A 20,928-nucleotide genomic window follows, 5' to 3' on the forward strand; every position below is an offset into this window, starting at 1 on the left:
CCCTTCAGATAAGATGGTGCAAGTTTTACTAACAATTAGTCCAATTAGTATAACCAAGGGCCCTGTTCAGGTGCCTACACTCAGCCTCTTTTAGGTGTATGACTGCAAGCTTGGTTAAATGGATGCTGGTTCTTTAAAATTTGAATCTGTAGCTAAAGGATTCTCCTTTGTCCTGGATGGGAATTCTGGTCTGATAGTGTCTGCTATGAGACCACTGTAGCAGTTCCTCTATATTTGTATTATCTACTGATGTTCTCGAACCCTCATATTCTAGGTTATCATGGGTTTGCTGAGCTCTGATTTCCTTCTAACAGAGCTTCCCATTTTAGCCAGTTGGTTTCTGTTGCTTGCAACCACTGAAAGCTAACTGATAGAGTACTTCATACAGTCGTGAGCTAGATTGGTGTGTATGGAGGTTTTGTGATTACAACACCATTTGTTACTTTTTACTACCAAGGACAGATACTGAATGTTTTGCAAGAGATTACAACAAGAAGAGAGTTCTCAGGCTCTTGAAAATGAGTTCTATTTTGCTGGACTCCCCAGTCCTCCGGCATTTGGTACAAAGAAGTCAGTCTTGGCTGCTTCTATAAGCTCTCAAAGGATGTTTATGTATGTGGGGTTAGGGCTGGGATTGCAAAGAGAGGCAGAGGTCAGCCCTTTTAGTTTCTGTAGTCTTGGTGTCTTTGTTGCATGGGATTGTGAAGGGACTCGGGTTTTCTTCTCTTTATTCCAGCATCCCCAAACAAAACAGTTCTACTTTTTAAGTATTTTCTTACTATCCCTGAATTTTTATTTCCCTTTTGAACATTTTTTGTCCTACTGAACACCTTCTTCTCAATGTTGTATAAAGTGGCATTGAAAACTAAGTTACTTTAGTCTCTGACATTGCTTCTTGTTTCCTGAGAATGGAATGGGCAAATTTTCTCTGCTTGCCCTTGTGTCTTGTTTGTTGACTACTGACTACTATGTTCTCTGCAGTGCCTTGAAAAAAACTGGTTAATGATTTTTTTTTCACAGGGACATTAATTTTTTCACTCCTACTGTGAATAAATAGCGTGATAACATTATGTAGGGGAAAGTCTTAGCTGGAGTATTAGGCACTGTGCCTTCCAGTTGTGGCTCTGCCATTTGCTGGCTTTGTGATTCTGGTTGAGATTCCCAACTTTCCTGAAGGTCTCCAGTTATTTACCTGTAACACTATGATAATTCTTGCCTTAATCTACTGCATTGGCAATTTTGAGGACATAAAGACAACACATAAGAAAGTGCTTAGCAAATTATATCAAATATGTAATATGAAGGCATCATTATTATGCCATATTTATGTATTAAACAGATGAAATACTGAGGGGCTTGTTTTATGAGACTTAGTAGAAAAAGGAAGTAAATTAAAAAAAAAAAAAAAAAGGAGCATGACCTGTTGAGTAAGATGCTGCTTGGGAAAAACTGCCTGCCATGTCAGATACCCAGGGTTTGAGTCTCAGCTCTGTTCCTCATGGTTCCAACTTCCTGTTAATGTGCAGACTGAGAGGCAGCAGGTGATACCCAATTAGTTGGGTTCCTGCCACCCACATGGGAGATGTGGATTGAGTTCCTGGCTCCTGGTGATGTTATAGGCTTTTGGGGAGTGCACCAGCATATGGGAGAATTATGTATGTCTCAAATAAATTAATTAATAAAATAAACAAAATTAAGGCAGCTGCAGCCACATGTTGTAGGTTGCTTGTGCTAGAAAGTCTCCCTAGTTCCTCTGTTCTGTAGTTCCTATAAGGTGCTGTGCCTCAGGACACCGACCTCTATTGCAAACATTCCTTGGAGTCTCATGTTCATTGACTTTCTGTTGTCTAAGCAGGTAGAAGATACTGGGAGAAGATCAGGGAATGTGAGGTTGGAACAGTATTCCCTACATGAATTGGCAGTGGTTGTATTTCTCTAAGAAAGGCCGTGGTTCCTATTGTGACCCTGGGTTCTGTAGCAGTAGGTCTTTCAGCTGTCTTTCTTGCCTTTACCCATGGTAATAGTTACAAGTTTTGCTAACTCAGGATACTGGACCATCCCTTATGGATTTCTCTTAACTCTGCCCATACCCATCATTAAATTATTTAAGTCAAGAGAAGGTGCCATCTCCTTCTTGCTACAACTGTGATTGTACAAAGGAAGTTTTTTTTTGTTGTTTTCCCTCCCATCCTCAATTTACTTCAACATATATCTTTTTAGGACATCATATGTGCCAAGGTCAAAGTGTCTGTTGCTCTCTTCTGTGTTCCAGATATCTTGGTGGTATACTTGGAGAGATTATATTAATCGATTAAAAATAACCAAGTTCCTGTAAATTGAAAAACTTTATAAACCCCATTATCTAAGAAATACAGTATTGCACTTATGATTTATCCTTTAAAATTCATTTTTATTTTTGTTGAATTATTTACCGGGGCTGATATTGTGGCTCAGCTGGTTAAGCCACCACCTGCAACACAAACATCCCATGTAGGTGCCGGTTTAAGGTCCACCTGTTCCACTTCCCATCAGCTACCTGTTTTATATGCTTAGGAAAGCAGTGGAAGATGGCCCAGGTCCTTGGGCCCCTGTACCCATGAGGTAGACCTGTATGGGGTTCCAGGCCCCTGATTTTGGCCTGGCTCAGCCTCAACCATTGTGGGCATTTGGAGAGTGAACCAGCAGATGAAACATATCTTTTTCTCTCTTTCTCTTCTTTTGCCTCTTTGTCTCTCCCTCTCTTGGGAACTCTGTCTTTCAAATAAATAAATCTTTTATAAAGTTCATAGAAAATGGAATTAAAAGATAAGTTTATAAAATTATTTAAATATTATTTTAAAGTCAGAGAGGGAGGAACCGGGGCGGGGGAGAGAGAGAGAGAGAGAGAGAGAGAGAGAGAGAGAGAGAGAGAAAGAAAGAAAAAGAAAGAGAGAGAGAGATTGAGACATTTTCTACCCACTGGTTTACTCCTCAAATACCTGCAAGTAGCTGGGTTTGGATCAAGCTGAAGTCAGAATCCTGGGACTCAATCCAGGTCTTTCTCATGGGTAGCAGGGACGCAAGTACTTGAGCCATCACCTGCTGTCTCTCAGGGAGTGCATTAGCAGGAAGCTGGAATCAGAAGTGGAGGTGGCACTCAAACTCTGATATGGGATGTTGGAATCTCCAGTTGTATCTTAACTGCTGCTCCAAATGTCCTCCCCTTTGAAATTTTTTGTCAAAAAAAAAAAAAAAAAAAAAAAAAAAGAACTAACAACCAAATAAAACCACATCTGCATTACTTAAATAAAACAGGACTGGAAAACAAATATGCAAAGAGATAGTACTTATCCCCTCTTTCTACCTCTGCCCTTCTCTCCAGATTACCTCCACAGAACTGACAAATTTCAGTTCTGATTCCTCTACTGTTTCCATCTCTTTTTCTAAGTAATGCACTTAACATTGTTTTTTCCTAATAGATCAGTTTTAGCAATAGTTCACTGACATTTCCAACTCCTACCCTTTCTGGTCCTAACAACCTTCTAAGATAGTTATGATATCCTAGTTTTTGTTGAAATCAATAGGTAATATTTACATAATCATTATTATGTAATTTTTCCCATTGCTGAGCCAACTGGTATAGTCTAGTTTTTAGGTTTCCTTAAATATATGACATTTTGCTCTCTTGGAATTTTTTCTTATTTTCCTGGGCATCTACTTCTGAAGTTGGTAGCAATAGATTCTTGATTTTAGATTTTTCTAAGTTGTAGAAATTTTGGCTTATGGTTCAGTATTTTTGTTCAGGGTCACACAGCTCATCAGTGTTAGAATTGAGATAAGATCTCAGCCAGTATGTCTGTATCCTTAATTATGGCATTCTTTATAAATAACATCACTTAAATTGTAATCCTAATGGCTACACTATAAAAAAATTCCTAGATTCTCTCCTAAGACATTCAAAATCAGTAGATCTGAGATGAGGACCACTAATTTGCATTTTCAAAGATTCCACAGGTGATTCCATGAGTCAGCAGGGTCTCAGAACTTTATTTTGTGTTCTTTAATTATCATAATTATTATCATCATTACCGTGGTTATGGTTATGATCATCACCTCCATTTCCACCACCAGCACCACCGCCCGCAGTAGCGCGTGCCTGCCTTGCTCAGCACTCTCAGTACCTGAGTAGAATTCCTATGGTCTCTTAAAGCAGATGCTCTTTGACTCAGGTGAGTTCATACTAAGGGGTGGTCAGCTAACGGTAGATCTGGCAATTGTAAAATTTGGCAAGTGCTTTCCGAGGCCTGTGCTCTATAGACATGGACACAGCCGCTTTTTTCTGCTCTGCTGGTCGTTACTTTATCTGGTTCAAAAGCAAAGAGAACATGGTCACTGCTTAACCCTAAACTTTAAGGGATGCATTTTTTCCCTCTCAGAGTTCCCTAAAATGACATCTAAGGCAACATAAAGCTATAGTAAGATAGAAGCTTTGATGTCTTTGTTCTGTTTGATTTCCATTCCTTCCCCATGCTTGTGGCATTTCTTGTTTATCTGGCAGGAAAGAAGCTGTAAAATTTGGCCTGGGGTTTTCTCATCCTTAGGTGTGAAATTATTTCAGAACTATAATAATAATACTTTGCATTTCTATAGTGCTTTTATTTGAAGATCTAAAAGTTCCCTTGGTGTTAATAGAGCTTCCCAGCACCCTCTGAAGTTGGTAAGTATTATTAGAGAATATTTCCTCCAAGAACATTGTCACTTCGAGTCCCATGTGAGATTTGAAAATGCTTTTGTATTATTTTGGAATCTTAGCACTTAACGTACTATACATCTATGGTACTTCTTTTATTTTATATTCAACCTTCATTAATTCATAGGACATTGAGGGAAATACATTCTAATAAATGGACATGACATAATTAAGAAATAAATAAAATAAAAGCAATCTGTTATTGTCAATTGAATGTTTTGAAAATATTTAATAATATTCATTAGCTATGGAACTCTCTGCTTAATCAAAGTTTTTCACTTTTTTTCCTTTTTTTTTTTTTGGTCAGGCAGAGTTATACAGTGAGAGAGAGACAGAAAGGTCTTCCTTCCATTGGTTCACCCCCCAAATGGCTGCCACGGCCAGAGTGCTGCGCCGATCCGAAGCCAGGAGCCAGGTGCTTCCTCTTGGTCTCCCATGCGCATGCAGGGCCCAAGCACTTGGGCCATCCTCCACTGCCTTCCCGGGCCACAGCAGAGAGCTAGACTGGAAGAGGAGCAACTGGGACAGAATCCGGCACCCCAACAGGGACTAGAACCCGGTGCCGGTGCCTCAGGCGGAGGATTAGTCAAGTGAGCTGCGGCACCGGCCATTTTTCACTTTTTAAGGTAGTAGGACGTGGAGACATGCATTCATACATGCATACTTGGTTACATTTCCACGCCGCCCACTCTCCCAATGTTAGGAAGTTGTATCTCAATGATATTTTGTGTTTTTACTGAATTAGGATCATTTGATGCAAAAGTGCTGCAGGTCTACCAAAATACAGAAAAGGTCTTCCAAACTTTATTCCAAATTGGTCATCCAGAGAGGCTCTTTGCTCATGATTACTGGGCAGCCCTGCTAACTGTGCAAAGAAGTTTGTGATCTTCACTGTGATTTCAAGGACCCAGTATTCATTTTCCCAGCATCCCCATCAAAAGCCCTTGCTACCAAAAGCTTGATCCCTGTCCTTGGAGCCAGTCAAAATGATGAAGACAAGGTTTGAGGATAAAGCAAAGAGAAAGTTTATTTTGTCGACATATGAAGGGCAGCGTACTTCTGAGTCTAATGAACTAATGCTTTGCTGAATGAATGTGTTTTGGAGTTTTTAAGGATGTCACAAGGAAGGAGTCAAGAATAAGAGGAACAGAAGATAGGGGACAGCTGCATTTTGGGGTTTGTCTACTTGATAAGGGGTTGATTTGAGTCACAGTGGTTATTTTGTCTAGTTACATTTTCAGCTCCTGTCCAAGTTCCTGGTTGGTCAGCAGTGCCATATTTTCAGAGATGTTTTTTATGGCCAAGTGGGCTTTAGTCAGCTTGGGGACTACACGTAGGTGGTAGTTACTTTCTAGCCCAGACCTGGAATTCCTCTAAATGAAACTAATAAGATAATACTGATTACCAAGGTGTTATTTATTGGAGAACAAATGACCCCGTGAGTCCTGTGATGAAAATTTTGTAGGTCTTACTGTACTTCCTCAATTCAATGAGTTAAGATGAGGGTGGTTAGGAGACCAGGGCCTGATGGTATCTAACATCTGCATTCAAATTTGGGGGATTTGGTTTCACCTTGTCACTTCCTTGGCATTGTACAGGAAGCAGGGTGCCAGCCTTCACTACTTTAAAAGACTACAAAACCTCCTGCTTCTCTTCAGTGTCAGGAAAGCTGAATTCTGTTTTGTAAAATCATATTAAAAGTATTAATTTGTTTATTTATTTGAAAGGCAGAGAGCAGAGAAAAGCAGAAAGTATGGTCCCATCTGCTGGTTTATTCCCCATATGCCCAAGATAGCCATGGCTGGGCCAGGCTGAAGTCACAAGCCAGGAACTGAATCTTAATTTCCCAGATGGGTGGCCAGGATCCAAGTGTATGCTGCTTTGCAGGATATGTGCTAGCAGGAAGCTGGATATGGAAGTGGAGCCAAGACTCAAACCCAGGTATTCCAAGATGGGATGTAGGCACCCCAGGTGACCTTTTAACTACTGAGTCAAATGCCTGGATCTAAAGCCCAATTCTAACTCAGTATCAACTGTCTACCTTAACAAGATCAGAGGAAGTGGAACAGTTGTGAGTAACACTCAGCAACCTACACTGATTATTATCTGTGTCCTTTCTGTTGGTGTCAAACCTTTCAGTGAATTTAGGCTTTGGGAAAACAATTCCTTAATTGGAGGTGGAGATGATGGGATTGAGGATTGCCTTGTAGTATCTTCTGCTTGACCTTGAACTTGCTTCTGGGACAAAGAGAAGGCAAAGTTTGTTGAAGCTTCTAAGATGAGAAAGGGAAAAGTATATTCAGGAGGGATAACTAAAGATATAGATTAGTGCTTTTAAATTATGCTACTCCTAATTCAACACTGAGACAAGGTGATGCTTCCCCTTTCGGGGGGTGCTTTGTGATTCTCATGATGAGTGTCAGATGATCATATGATTAATCCTTTTCCTGGCATCCCAGTTGTCTTTCATTTTGTGAAAAAGTCACTTAGGATGCATCATTGAAGGATTTTGGGCAATGTGGATGGAATTATGACTCTTTGCACCATTTTCTCCTGAATCTTTGCTAGGAGGAGGCCACATAAATTTGCTGCTAATTATGTGAAGATAGATTTATCACTGAAGATGCTTTGGACTGCAAATAATCAACAAGTTAACTCAAAATGGCTCAAAAAAAAAAAAAAAATAAGGGAATGAAAAGAAAAAAACATACCACCCTCTCTATGTCTACCTGCTGAGCCCCATGGATGTTGTGATTGATGGGAAAGCATTACAGAATCCTGGCTGTGAGGGTCTGAAATCTAACCAAAATCAACGTTTCTCTAGTGACAAGCAACTGGGGACCCACTAGGGTGCCTTTGATGGCTGTCACTGTGTAGCAGGAAGAGGATTTTGGGCACCAGGCTGTTGACAGATTGCTAAGCATTGTCAATTATTTTATGAATTGCTCTACCAGCTTACATTTGAAAATCCACAAAATAAAACACATTAGAATAATAAATGTGAGTTATCTCAAATTTAAAGACCTCATGAGGCAAGGATGGTGCAGCCCCAGGTTTTATTAATTCAGTGGCTCAATTGATGTCATCAAAGTCCCTGTTCTTTGTTGGTTTTCCTCTGCCATTTTCTGTGCGTTGAGTTTGTTGATCTCAGACTGGCTGCTTCTATTGTCCTAAGTCAAGTGCTTCATTTTTGGAAGCTACTTGCACAAATAGTGGCATCCATTGGCAAAAAGAGATGATCTGTTCTTGTGTGACTGTGAATAAAAGCAAAGCTCCTTTCTTATAACACTCAGCGGGCTTCCCTAGAAGTCTTGTTTAGCCAATTGCTTCCTCATACTCCTTCCTAAATAAGATACTGTTATATACAAAAAGATTACCTTAAAAGGCTTAGATTGGTTCTTCACAACTCTGTTCTCCTTATGGGACACATGGAAAATAAAATGTTGGTCAGCACCTTAAGTAAGCAGAGAACATTTTCACAGTTGTAGGTTGCCTGGTGCAGTAGAGATGCGGACTTTAACTGCTTGGTCATTACCAGCTGCTCGCAGAGCTCAAGGGATGGATATCTGAGCATTTTAACTCTATCTTTGTTTTAATCAGGATGTGTCCTATAACTAGGATAACCTCACCTTCCCTGGCACATTGCTTTGTTTAGAGAGGGTACTGTAATAAAATGGGCTTGCACTAGGATTCTCTGGAGAATTATTTATATGGTTATTATATTATTATATTATTTATATGGAGGTTATTTATATGTTTGTGCTTGCTTATTATGAGGGGTTGGCTCACCTGATTATGGGGGGCTTAGAAGTCACGATGGTCTATCCTCTGTGAGCTGGAGACACAGGAAGATTGGAGGTATAACTCAATTGCATCTGAAGGCTTGAGAGTGGATTTGGGAGGACTTGGGAGTTCACTCAGTAAAGTTAATCTCATCATGAAACATGCTAGCAGACATATTCCAAAAGTTTAATCTGGGTACCACATGGCCCAATCTTGCTGACACAGAACTCTCCTCACGGTAACCCTAACCACCACAGGGCTAAACCCATAAAGCAGAAGAGAGGAATGATTGTTAGGTGGGCCTTCAGTTGTATCTGCTGTTGAGCATATTTCCTATTTTTGCATGCAGATCCAGTCTCCTTCTTTGGATCATTAGTTCCTTACCAAGAAAGCAGTGAATCTTAAGTGTGTGGTAATTGTTTGTATGTTGAGTGTGTGAATATGTAGTCACATACTTCACTGACTGATGCATTCAATACCGTTGACCTGTGATGAGCCAGGAATGGGCAGTGAGAGTCACAAGGAACATGGGTTCTGCTGATGATTTTATCCTCTAGCAAGGGAGACAGATCATAACTGCTAAACCAACAATGCATATATGGCTGAAAGTTGTGTTAAGGTCTATTTAGGAAACTTCAGGTGGTGAAGCGGATCAGGCCCCTTCATGGAGAGCAGTCAGAGAAGGCTTTTCTGAGTCAGTGATGCTGAAGTTGTGATCTGAAAGAATGGTGGCAGGAGGGAATCAGCATGTAATCAGTGGGGAAAGAGGGGTCAGAGTTTTAAACCTTGCAACTACATCTTAAGGATAATTTGTTTTCAGAAAAAAAAAAAACAAAAACAAAAACAAAAGATGGGATTTTGACTATAAGGCCTTAGGACAACTGACTAATTTGAGGATAGGTTGTATAGTTAGCCTTCTGAGGCATGGGACAGGAAATAGTAGATCCTCAAGAACGAACATGAGTGGGACAAGTAAATGGGGATAAACATGTCTGTTACACTCTGTCTCTGTGTCTCCATTCTAAAGATCAGTTGATTGTTGCAGGAGCCACATAGCCTGTTTTCCCTACAAACTGGCCTCTGCATATCTGGTCCAATATGGCTACCCCTGCAGCTTCTTCTGCCCCACTTAGGTGGCTGGAGACTGAAATTCTAACCCTTCCATTTCTTATACCTTGGGGAAAGACTCTGAATGGCTTGATGTGGGTCAGGTGCTCCCCCTTATTGGAGCCTGCTGTGGCTCAGGGCACAGGGTCTACCTGGCTAGCTGCCTGCTTAATTCTACTTAATCCTACTTGGCAGCTTTGGAAGAGACTCTCCGGGAAGGTGGAATATAGGGCAGGCAGATGGATTATCACCCCTGTTAAATGTTACTTTTCAGATCTTTAATAGTAATATATGTTTAGTCCCAAGGACATGAATAACTTAGTTATCACCTAGGTTATTTAGTTGAATACTGTTAATTTTCTACTGCATATAGAAGGGTCTCAAGAAGTAGTGATGGTGATAATAATAAAGTTGAATGTGAAACATGATGTCGGTTGTTTTGCTTAACAGTGCCAGTCAATTAAATTGTTTTAATGAAAAATGCTTCTTTGTTTTGCAGATAAAATCTTTTTGTAAATGCCAGTCAATATCTTTAAATCATTTTATAATTACTTCATTGCTATTACAAAAGCAGTATATTTGCATTTTAGAATATTTGAAAACCAGATGAGCCAAAGAGAAGAAAGTAGAAATTGCTGCTAATTCTACTGCCTGGAGGTGACTACCTGCAGCATTTTGGAATTTTTTTTTTTCAGGTAGTTCTCTCTGTAGATAGAGCTTTTAAGTAAATGTTACATACTGCTTTTGCTATATAATTGTATAGTGTGAATATTAAGAATTCCTCTATTGCATTATCAGGGGCTGCACTGTGTTCTTTCAGTTGTGGATACAGCACATAGAAGTACACAGGAAGAGCTGGCAAGCATGTCCACTGCTGAATGCCATCCTTAGGCTGAGATAGCTTGGAAGACTGACCCCAAGGTCCATGCCTGACTTTCACAGGAATGGGCTGATTGTGGAAGTTAGTCAGAAATTAAGTTTGTATGATAATGATCACTCTGGTCCCCTTGACCACTACTTGCCTGAGGATAATTTGAATGAAGCTCATTTGCTCTTTTGCAAAGCCGCATGGCTCAGCTTGAGTATTCCTGTAAGGGAAATAATCAGCATCCCCCTCAGGGTTCCAGGAAGCTGCAGGGGTGGCCCCTGAAGTCGGTGCTTGCTTCTCCTGATAAAGCAAATGTGAGCCTGCCCAATTGCCTTGCTCCGGCTTAACCCTACTCCAGAATGAATCCATCAGCCCGACAAAAGGAAAGCTTATGAACATATGCTACACAGAACTCAGAAAGCATTCTGCTTACTTAATCCTTTTCCTGCATTAAGGGGTGAAAAAAGTCTGTTTGTACTTGAACTGAGAATTGAAGGGGCAAAAAATGAAGATTGGATGCCATGCTAGAAATGACTGGTTGTGTTTTTTCATTTCCCCTTAGAGCCATGGGTTGATTTTTCAATACAGCTGTGTCAGTGGGGGAAATGTGCTGCTCCTTCTAGAGTTCTTAGATTCACTCTGATTATGTGACTGTGTCTAACAGCCCTTTTGAGAGAAGGTGTATTCTCCTTGTTTCAACAGAGGCCCTTCATTCTGGTGGATTCTCAGGTCTGGAGGCCACCTCTTGATGTCATTATCTGCTCCCTCCTACCTCCCACTCCCACCCCATCACCCTGCGTCTCTCTATTTAAATGACCGCAGATGGAGATTGGAGCTTTTCCATTGTGTGCTTTTGGAGAGAGAGATGTGTGGACTCACAATAGATAAGCATTAACTCAGAAGGGCAGCAGCTGACCCTGGCGGCCAGAATGCATGTTGGTCTTTCTAGTTCAAGGTGATTCCCCTGCACAAGAGTTGACTTCTGTTCCTAGCTGACATATTTGCTTACAGACAAACATGGAAGAAGTCCTGGGAAAGTTTTCTGACCCTGAAGCACTTGAGATTGTTCATCCTGAGTACCTTGCTCTGCCCTATACCACCCTGGGGCTCTGGAGGACTCTGTAGCAGGTTGGTTTCAGTCTGTGCAGCTCAAGGAAGGCAGTGCAGTTTTCATGCCGGTGTCTTATTTAATGTGTGTCTGTATCTTCCGGCTGTCTTGGACTAGGAGTCTATGGGGCCATTCGGTTTAACGCCAAAGGCATAGTCTGCGTATAAGCAGTCATAATGAATAACTGTAAACACAAGTGGATGCCTGCCCAGAGAGGGTGTTAGCCTATGGGTGTGTGAATCTGCTTGGAGGGGCAACAGCTGAGATGTCAGAGTAGTTTACAATCTCCTGGGTTAGAGGCATTGGGAGAATATTTTCTGTCTGAAAAATATTAGAGGCATCAAATCCTGAATTTCCCCTCCTGTGGCTGCAGGTGCTCATCATTCTGATTTAGAGACTAGGGGATCTCTATGGGTGTTCCAAGTAGAGGAGATTCAGAGCGTGTAAGAAGTGAAAAAATCAGGGGCTTTCCAAATGAGAATGAATTATGCTCACTATCAACCCAGGATACATTAGTTAAGATGCATGTCTGAATAATGGTTGCATATGAGACTGTACTATTTAATGCCACGGGTTCCTACTAACCTGCTCCATCCTCTATAAACATGAAAAACCTTGATATTGGTAAACAGAGAAGATATGAAGCCAGCAGAACTAAAGCATGTAGGTGTGATATTGTGACCATATGGGCCATTTCTGTATTGATATTTATCCTGATTTTTTGATCTGGCCAAAAAATGTAGCTAGTGTCTTACCTTTTGGTATAGAGCAGGCCATGTGGTAATTAAGCAGTTTTCTTGAACTCTCTCTTCTAATCATTTTTGTAAATGTTTATTTTCATCCAGTTGAAAGAGCATTTGGGATGGGGTGGGGGAGAGGGAGAGAGAAAGAGATCATATGTTCCATTAGCTGGTTTACATCTCAAGTGCCTACAACAGCTAAGGCTAGGCCAGGCTGAAGCCAGGAAGGAGCCAGGCATTCCATCCCAGTCTCCCACGTGAGTGTCAGGGATGCAAGTTCTTGAGGCATCATCCACTGCCTCCCAGTGTGCATTGGCAGGAAGCCAGATTGAAAGAAGCAGAGGTGCTGGGACTCAGACCGGAACTCCATGGTATGGGATGTGAGTATCCCAAGTGGCAGCTTAACCTACTTTGCCTTAATGACTGCATCTCTCATTTGATCTGATCAAAACTCAAAGAGCAAATGTTATTCTTCAGTAATGAACAGATGAGGGAATCAAAGTTCAGAGAGGTTAAGTAAGTAGACCAAGGTTGCACAATTTGTAAGAAGGAAGCACTTTCAGTAGGAGAGTAAATCAAGATTTTGTCAAAACAGCGCAAGGAGAGAAGAACCTATCATTTCTCAGAAAGCATGGAAGAACGCCAATGGATTTGTTCTGTATTCCTTGATAACCTTGGATATGACTGGGACATTTTGGGACAATGCTGTAGGCATGCAGATGATCCTTGGTGCAAAGCTGATCTGTTTTATTTCATTCATAATTCATTCAGATGCATTCACTTGCTTTTTTAATACCTTGGTTACCCATGATGCTGAGAGCTAGGTGTTTTGAGCAACAGAAAGATGATGAAAGAATTGAGAAACTGAAGAGGATACTCAGAGAACTAGAACATATGGTACATTGTGGCAAATATGACAAAAAGTATCAGAATTCAGGATCTTGCTCCAGAAGTTCTTGGGATAACCTCTAGGTAATGTATCTCCTCCTGTTGGGAACCTCAGTTAGTATTACAGAAATCTGATCTCAGCACAGGGATTGCCATTTGTTCTGCACTGTCAGCCACAATGAAGAGACCTCTTAGCAACGTGTGATTTCTTTGTGATGGGTAATTTGTGAGCTCAGACGTATGTGTCTAAAAGAAATGGTTCCTAGAAGCAGAGGAAGGACCTTCAAACAGCACAGAACGCTTCCTTTGTGACAAACATTTAGGGACAGCCCCAGATAAAAATACTCATCAAATGGGTCACAGCCTGCCCTTTTATACCCTTACTTCTCATGGTTTGTGACATCTGACTCTCCTCACCCCCGGCACCCGGCCTTAACATGTGCTTGTTCAGATCTCAGTGGCCTGACTGCATCTTTTGGTGTCCCTCCCCCAGTTAATCACATTAAGGGGACAAGATGGAGGGGTGTTGAGAAGTCTTTATATATATATATACACACACACACACACTTATACATATACATATATATGTATATATATGACTTCTTATACATATGAGACTGCTTAATAAAGTGAAGGAAATGTGCATTATGTTCTAATTCCATTGTTTACAAAATTTTTAAGTTATGCTCATGTGTATGTGTCTATATTAACACATAGTAACTGTCCATATTTATGGAATAACATAATTTTTAATACATGTATGCACATTGATTTAAGTCTTAGTATGAATTTAAACCATCAGCTTATTTTAGTATTTTATGTTGTACATGAAAAGAGATGATCAAATACATTTTTCATTAGTTGCTTCCAATTTGTCCAGTTTTCTTCTACTTATGGCTAGTAATATTGGCTATATATAATGTATAAACAGATGACATTGCATATTATAGTGGTGATAAGGAATTGACTTCAAAATTTAATTTAGTTTGGAAAAGTTGAATTGATTTAAAGAAAAATATTGTTTTAATGATAGAACACTGGTCACAGATACAGAGATCATGCAAGGGGTATGTGAATAACTGACATTTTGGAATGATCGTATCTTTTGATGTGGTTATTTGTACTTTTCAAACTCTAACTGTAGAATACCATGTTTGCTTCTTAGGAAGATAATGTGATTGATCATGGTGAGGAGAAAACCCTTGAATTCAACTTCACCCATCAGGATTGGATTCTCCCATGTTGCAGATGATTCATGGTACCCAGGCTTTTCCCATTCAGTTAATGGTTGTGCTGTAGAGAAAGCAATTCCTCTTTCATAACATCCAATTTTGTGTAACTGTGTGGCATGCCACCACAGGGTTCTTCTTCATTAAATGCTGTGTGAGCATGGACTAACGGTAGTTAGAATAGGCAAAATAGCCCTGGATCTACAGCAGCCAGGATTAATAGTAGTGATGATCTAACCATACACTTACAGAACAGAAATGCAATAGAATCAATAGTATGTTTATTTCATGTGCCCCAAAATAGCCCTGCAGTCTATTCATGAACCATTTTTTCTAAGGGACAGGAACGATTGTCATAACAAGGAATAGTAATTAGGCTCAGAACGAGAACAAGTGAGTGTAATTTCAGGTGGACTTGACATGGCAGGATTCCAGGGCTTGTTAGCTTGGTAGAGGTATTTGGTCTTTGAGTACAGCCAGGAGAGGGAACACAGGGAATAAAAAAGTCTGTGATGGTGGAATGAAATGAAATTTGCGGGTAATCTGTACCTGGTGAGACAGGTGACTTACTGGGCTCCCTTCAGCCCTGTGATTCTGAGTGTTTTTTTCCCCCATTCCCATAATGTGTTTGGTTGGGTGGGTATTTTCTGCAAGTGCCTGAAGGAATACCCATTCCTAAAAGGCCTGCATCTTTTCCTAAATGCAGTGGAGTAGTTATTAATGCACAAAGTAATTTTCCATCCTTCTAGTAGAGAAAAACATTGACACTACCACAATACTTATTTATTTACTTGCTATGGCCTCTGTTGATAAGCGAGACAGAAAAAATAAGAAAAGCAAATTATATTACTATTATTGCAATTCTTGGTCATTATTTCATTGGAATTTTATTTAGTTAGGGGCTAAGTTCTGTGTGTTGACAAAAACAGTTAATTGCTTTCGGATAATATAGGCTGCTCTGTCCCAAATAGATGATTTGTCAAGCTAAGAATATTTAAGAATATTTACTTTTCTTATATTTGGTATAAATGGGGGAAATGAACCTATACCACTGAATTCCTCATTTTTCTTTTTTCTTAGAAAGAAAAAAAGGTGGTAATAAAGTTTATTCAAATGTCTCTATCTTGTAAAAGTATCAGATTGGTAACTTAAAGGAATTCAGTCCTAAAATGGTGACTCCATTGTCTCCCATTCTGCATTATGATTGACAAGTGAAGCCACACTCTGTAAGTCTGTTTTTTGCTTGCACATAGGTGTTAACATCATTTATGAGATCACTGCCCCAGAGTTCTTGGGTCTGTTGAATAAAATCAGGTATATTAAATCAGCTAATATGTTGTTTAGTACTTTTTGTGACCAAATCAGTTTCTTTCTTGTTTTTCTTTTTGCTTTTGTTTACTTGAGAGGCAGAAGTGAGAAAGAGGGGATAGTGCATACTCTGTCCATTGTTTCATTCCTTACAGGCTTGCAAGAGTCAGGGCTGTACTAGGCTGGAGCCATGAAATCAGTCTACGTCTCCCATGTGAGTGGCAAGGCCCAACTACCTGCTGCCTTCTGGGTCTGCACTGGCAGACGCTGGAATTTGGAGCTGGAGCTGGAAATTGAATCTAGGCATTTTGATATGGGCATCTTAACTAGCTTAAGATAATCACCTACCCCTCAACTTATTTCTTGAAATAATAATTATTTCATAGGTAGCTGTAACCCTGCTATTAAGTCTTGGAAGGCTTACAAACGCAATTCAAGTTGATGTTCCCTAAACGCTAGAAACTGGTCCTTTGATCCTTTTTTTTTTTTTTTTTTTTTTTGACAGGCAGAGTGGACAGTGAGAGAGAGAGACAGAGAGAAAGGTCTTCCTTTGCCGTTGGTTCACCCTCCAATGGCTGCCGCGGTCGGCGCGCTGCGGCCGGCGCACCGCGCTGATCCGATGGCAGGAGCCAGGAGCCAGGTGCTTTTCCTGGTCTCCCATGGGGTGCAGGGCCCAAGCACCTGGGCCATCCTCCACTGCACTCCCTGGCCACAGCAGAGGGCTGGCCTGGAAGAGGGGCAACCGGGACAGAATCCGGCGCCCCGACCGGGACTAGAACCCCGTGTGCCGGCGCCGCTAGGCGGAGGATTAGCCTAGTGAGCCGCGGCGCCGGCCTCCTTTGATCCTTACACTGTGGCAGCCTCCTGTTTCGCCTCCCACTTTCTCCATTTCCCTACTCCCTGCAGGACCTCACCAGAATGTTATTTGGAGACAGTGTCATGGAAGTTCTGTGCTCACAGCTTTTAAGAATTGAGGGGGCAGAATTCTAGGAAAAACCCCATCCAATAAAAGACCTTCTAGGAAAAACCCCATCCAAGAAAAGACCTGTCAACATGAAGAAGGTGAGGACTTTTAGCAAGGCTCCATGGAGTATACTGATGAGCTCTGTGATGCCTACAATGTGGAGCAGACTGCACAAGGTTTCTGTTCCACTATGAGAGCTCTCAGCCTGCTCTACAAGCACATAGTTGGAAAGAGGGGACACAAGGAAGAAAATAGAGTTGGAGACTTCTATCAGCATTCCTAAGCCTGGACAAGACAGGGAAATAGTAATCACCAGCAGTATCAAAATAGGATAATATCAGCTTGACTTCGGATTAATGTTCTTTTGGACACTTTTAGAAAAAAGCAGCCCTTCACTCACTTCCTTGCTGTCTTCCTCAATGAAGCTGAGATTCAGGAAGGATTTCTGAAGTTCCAGAAGGCAGTTCTAGAGAAGTGCTCCATGGATCGTGGATAGCACCTTTTTCCAGAATCCCAAAAAGCTTCATTTAACAATTTGGATGTTAGTACTGTGGAATGAGGAAGAGATCCAATAGACATGTGGAATGCTACAGCAGTGCAAAGAGGAATTTATTAATGACATTTCTGGGGGCAAACCCATGGAAGTTGAGATGGTAGGGATAGAATATATGAATGATGATCCTGGCATGGTGGAAGTTGTTTATGCCAAAGTCCATAGGAGAGATGGCATTTACACGCTGCAGGAGTTAGTTGGTTGAGAACTGGGACATTTCCATGCATCTGAGCTCGTAGTGAAAGGTGGAATAGTGCGAAACTACATGCCACAGTCATGCATACGCTCTGCACGAAAGATCCAAATGCTGGAGGCAGGGACAATCTCTACATAGCAGATGGCAAATATTTCTTCAAAGAAAGAATCACTTGATGGTGGAAACATTTTAAAGTTGTTTGAAATTTTCTGTTTTGGTTCCTTCAAGCTCAGTTCCATTCAGTTCTCTCAGAGGGGCACAATAGACAGCTTTGGAAACACTGCCTGTGGTGGACAGGTTGACTTTTCTTGAGGTAGATCCCGGGAAGCACTGGAACTCGAACATCCTCGCGAGGTGCTGAAGGAGAGTGTCTTCATGTTAACTGCCGAGGAGGGATGTGGACATTTGTATGGTGACTTTCCTGGGTGGTTCCTGTTGACTCACTGGTGCCTCTGGAGTTGTCCACTGCCATCAGAGCATCAGCCAGGACTGTAGTGGCACAGGGACAACTTGGTGTCTATAACTCTTGGCTTGTTCTACTTTTTTCTTCAGGTTATTATTTTTTTGTGTGTGTGATAAAATACACATAAAATTTCCTGTCTTTAAAAAAAATACTAGAGGGGCTGACCCTGTGGCATAGAAGTCTAAGCCTCTGCCAGTGTCCATGTGAGCAACAATTTGAGTCTGGGTGCTCCACTTCTAATCCAGGTCCCTGCTGGTGCTCTTGAGAAGGCAGTGGAGGATGGCCTGGGTGCTTGGGCCCCTGCACTCACCTGGGGGACCTGAAGAAACCTCCTGGCTCCTGGCTTCTGCCTGGCCCAGCCCCTGTTGTTGTAGCCATTTGGTGAGTGAACCAGTGGATGGAAGATTCTCTCTCTCTCTCTCTCTATATATATATATCTATCTGTGTGTCTACCTTTCAAATAAATAATAAATGAATAAATGCTAGAAACTGGGAAAGAGAAGATGAGGTTGAACTCCCATTGTCTTCACATTTCTTACTTATGGAAATTGAAAACAAGATTAGGTTTTAACCTACTATTTAATGTATTGATTGTTGAGAAGGAAAAGAAGATCTCTTTAATGTACTGTCTTCTGACTTCCTGTAAAGCTAAATGAACCTAATCTGTAGTGCTGCTTCTTATAATGTATCAAGTGTTTACATCTTACATGCAATTGTTAATGAGCTGTTGTTATGAACATTTACCACATTGCTCTGTCATTTACTGAGCCATCAGAGGCCCACATTCTAGCAAATGTTTTCTGGAATTTGTAGGGCACAATTATGATTGACTATAAACCTCACATTTTCATTACAGGAATTAATACAGTGAATGGCTATATAAATTGCTCAATGCTGTGAGACAAAGGAATGGTAACAGGTACTAATAAGACTCTCAGCAGCTCAGTAGTTTGCAGAGTCAGACTTCTAAGTATTTTCAGATCACCCATCCTCTTTCCTGGTGTGTATTTTGTTTGCTCCAGCTAATAGACATCTGAAGGGAGAAAACGTTTTTTCTCGATGTTTTGTACAAACATTGGGCGAATTTCAAAAAGTTCATGGAAAAATAAAATTAAAAGTTTATTTTGGCACAAAATTTTTGAAATTCTTGCAAACAAAGGATCTTCAAAATGTTCTTAAAATGCAGTTTTTCAAAACTCATTCGTGTGTTTCAATAATTTGGTACTAAAATAAACCTTACCTTTTAATTCCATTTTCCATGAGCTTTTTGAAAACTATCATTTAAGATACTTATAGGATTTGTATGCTTGCAGATACTGAGCATTTGTCTTTTTTTAAAAACAAAGATTTATTTATTTATTTGAAAGAGTTACACAGAGAAGGAGGGGCACAGAGAGAGAGGGAGAGAGAGGAAGGAGAGAGAGGTCTTCCATCTGCTGGTACACTCCGCAATTGGCTGCAATGGCCAGAGCTGTGCCAATCCAAAGCCAGGAGCCAGGAGCTTCCTCTGGGTCTCCTATGTGGGTGCAGGGGCCCGAGGACTTGGGCCATCTTCCACTGCTTTCCCAGGCCAGATTGGAAGTGGAGCAGCTGGGACTTGAACTGGTGCCCACATGGGATGCTGGCATTGCAGGCAGCAGCTTTACCCTCTATAACACTGCGATGGCCAAGTATTTGCCTGGATGAATATTTCCAAAGTAATCATGCTGCAGTACCAGCACTGAGAATAAGATACAGTGTATGACCCTCGTGCCATCTTCCTGTTAAAAACTTGCTTTTGACTCAGGCCACCGTCATCATCCCTGTAACGTCACAGACTGATTTTGCTGTTTTTCAATTTTACGTGATAAATATAATCATACAGAATGACCTCCTTTGAATGTGGCATCTTTTACTCAAAATTGTGTTGGTGAAATTTGTAATAATTTTTGTGTGTGTGTGTGTTTTAACTTTAAGAAATAATGTAGGTTAGTAGGTGTCAAATGAAAACATATTATGGGAAAATACTTTGGAAACTTTGAAGTGCTTTGCAAATACAAAGATAGATTGGTTGATTGGTTGAATGGACATTTAAATAGTATGGGATATTTGCATACATTTGAGAAAAGCTTTGGTGTCATTTAGTTATTAGTGACCAGTTTAATCATACAATTTGCATGTGCAAAATTTACAGTGATTTTCACTAGATTATTCATTTGTATCCTTGTAGATAAAATGAAGATTTTCACAGATTAGGATTCCAAAGGTCATCTTAGAAATGTACTCCCTGAGGTTAATTCTTTTACAGGTTAGTGGATAATTTGTTATAATTGGCTAATTAAACAGAAGCTGGAGTATTTTTGAACCTAGGGCCATATCTTAATGCTTTGTTCTTTTTATATCTAATTACATAACTGAGTGAAAAATCTAGCTGTAACTTTTTTCCTTTAGTGTCACAATATACCTAGAATTTTGGCTTGCAGATTGCACTGCACGCTGGACTACCCTGTTCTGGAAAACCAAATATATAATCATTTTTATTGAAAAGAACTTACAACCCCCACCCTGACCCTACCCCCATCAAAACTAAATTGACTGGTGGCTGAGAATATGTGTTTAAAGTCTCTTGGGTGTGCAATTAGGTTTATTTTTTAAAAATTTATTTATTTTATTTGAAAGAGTTACAGAGAAAAGAAGAAGCAGAGAGAGAGAGGGAGAGAGAGAGGTCTTCCATCTGCTGGTTCACGCCCCAGATGGCCGCAACAGTCGCAGTTGGGCTGATCTGAAGCCATGAGCCAGGAGCTTCCTCCAGGTCTCCCATGTGGGTGTAGGAGCCCAAGGAGTTGGGCCATCTTCTACTGCTTTTCCAAGTCATAGCAGAGAGCTAGATCGGAAGTGGAGCAGCCGGGCCTCAAACAGTGCCCATATGGGATGCCCGAATTGTGGGCCAAGGCTTTACCTGCTGGGCCACAGTGATGGCCCCTCTTCTCTTCTGAAATGGAGGCTAACAGTA

General features: G+C 40.8%; 1 protein-coding gene, 1 long non-coding RNA gene and 1 pseudogene across 2 annotated transcripts in view; all 3 read left to right on the forward strand.

Moving 5' to 3' along the window:
* Positions 1 to 20,928, forward strand: part of FHIT (fragile histidine triad diadenosine triphosphatase) — a 1,587,164-nt gene that overhangs the window by 47,574 nt on the left and 1,518,662 nt on the right. The window lies entirely within an intron of this gene.
* LOC100357324 (activating signal cointegrator 1 complex subunit 1 pseudogene) lies at positions 16,786 to 18,175 on the forward strand (annotated as a pseudogene).
* The window catches only part of LOC149124333 (uncharacterized), a 34,804-nt gene continuing 32,055 nt past the window's right edge, over positions 18,180 to 20,928 (forward strand). Inside the window, exon 1 of the long non-coding RNA XR_016214282.1 lies at positions 18,180 to 18,317. This is a non-coding gene — a long non-coding RNA (uncharacterized LOC149124333). The remainder of the gene's footprint in view (positions 18,318 to 20,928) is intronic.

This window comes from Oryctolagus cuniculus, chromosome 10, assembly GCF_051225735.1.
Source record: "Oryctolagus cuniculus isolate XC-2025 breed Fujian yellow rabbit chromosome 10, ASM5122573v1, whole genome shotgun sequence".
Taxonomy (NCBI): domain Eukaryota; kingdom Metazoa; phylum Chordata; class Mammalia; order Lagomorpha; family Leporidae; genus Oryctolagus; species Oryctolagus cuniculus.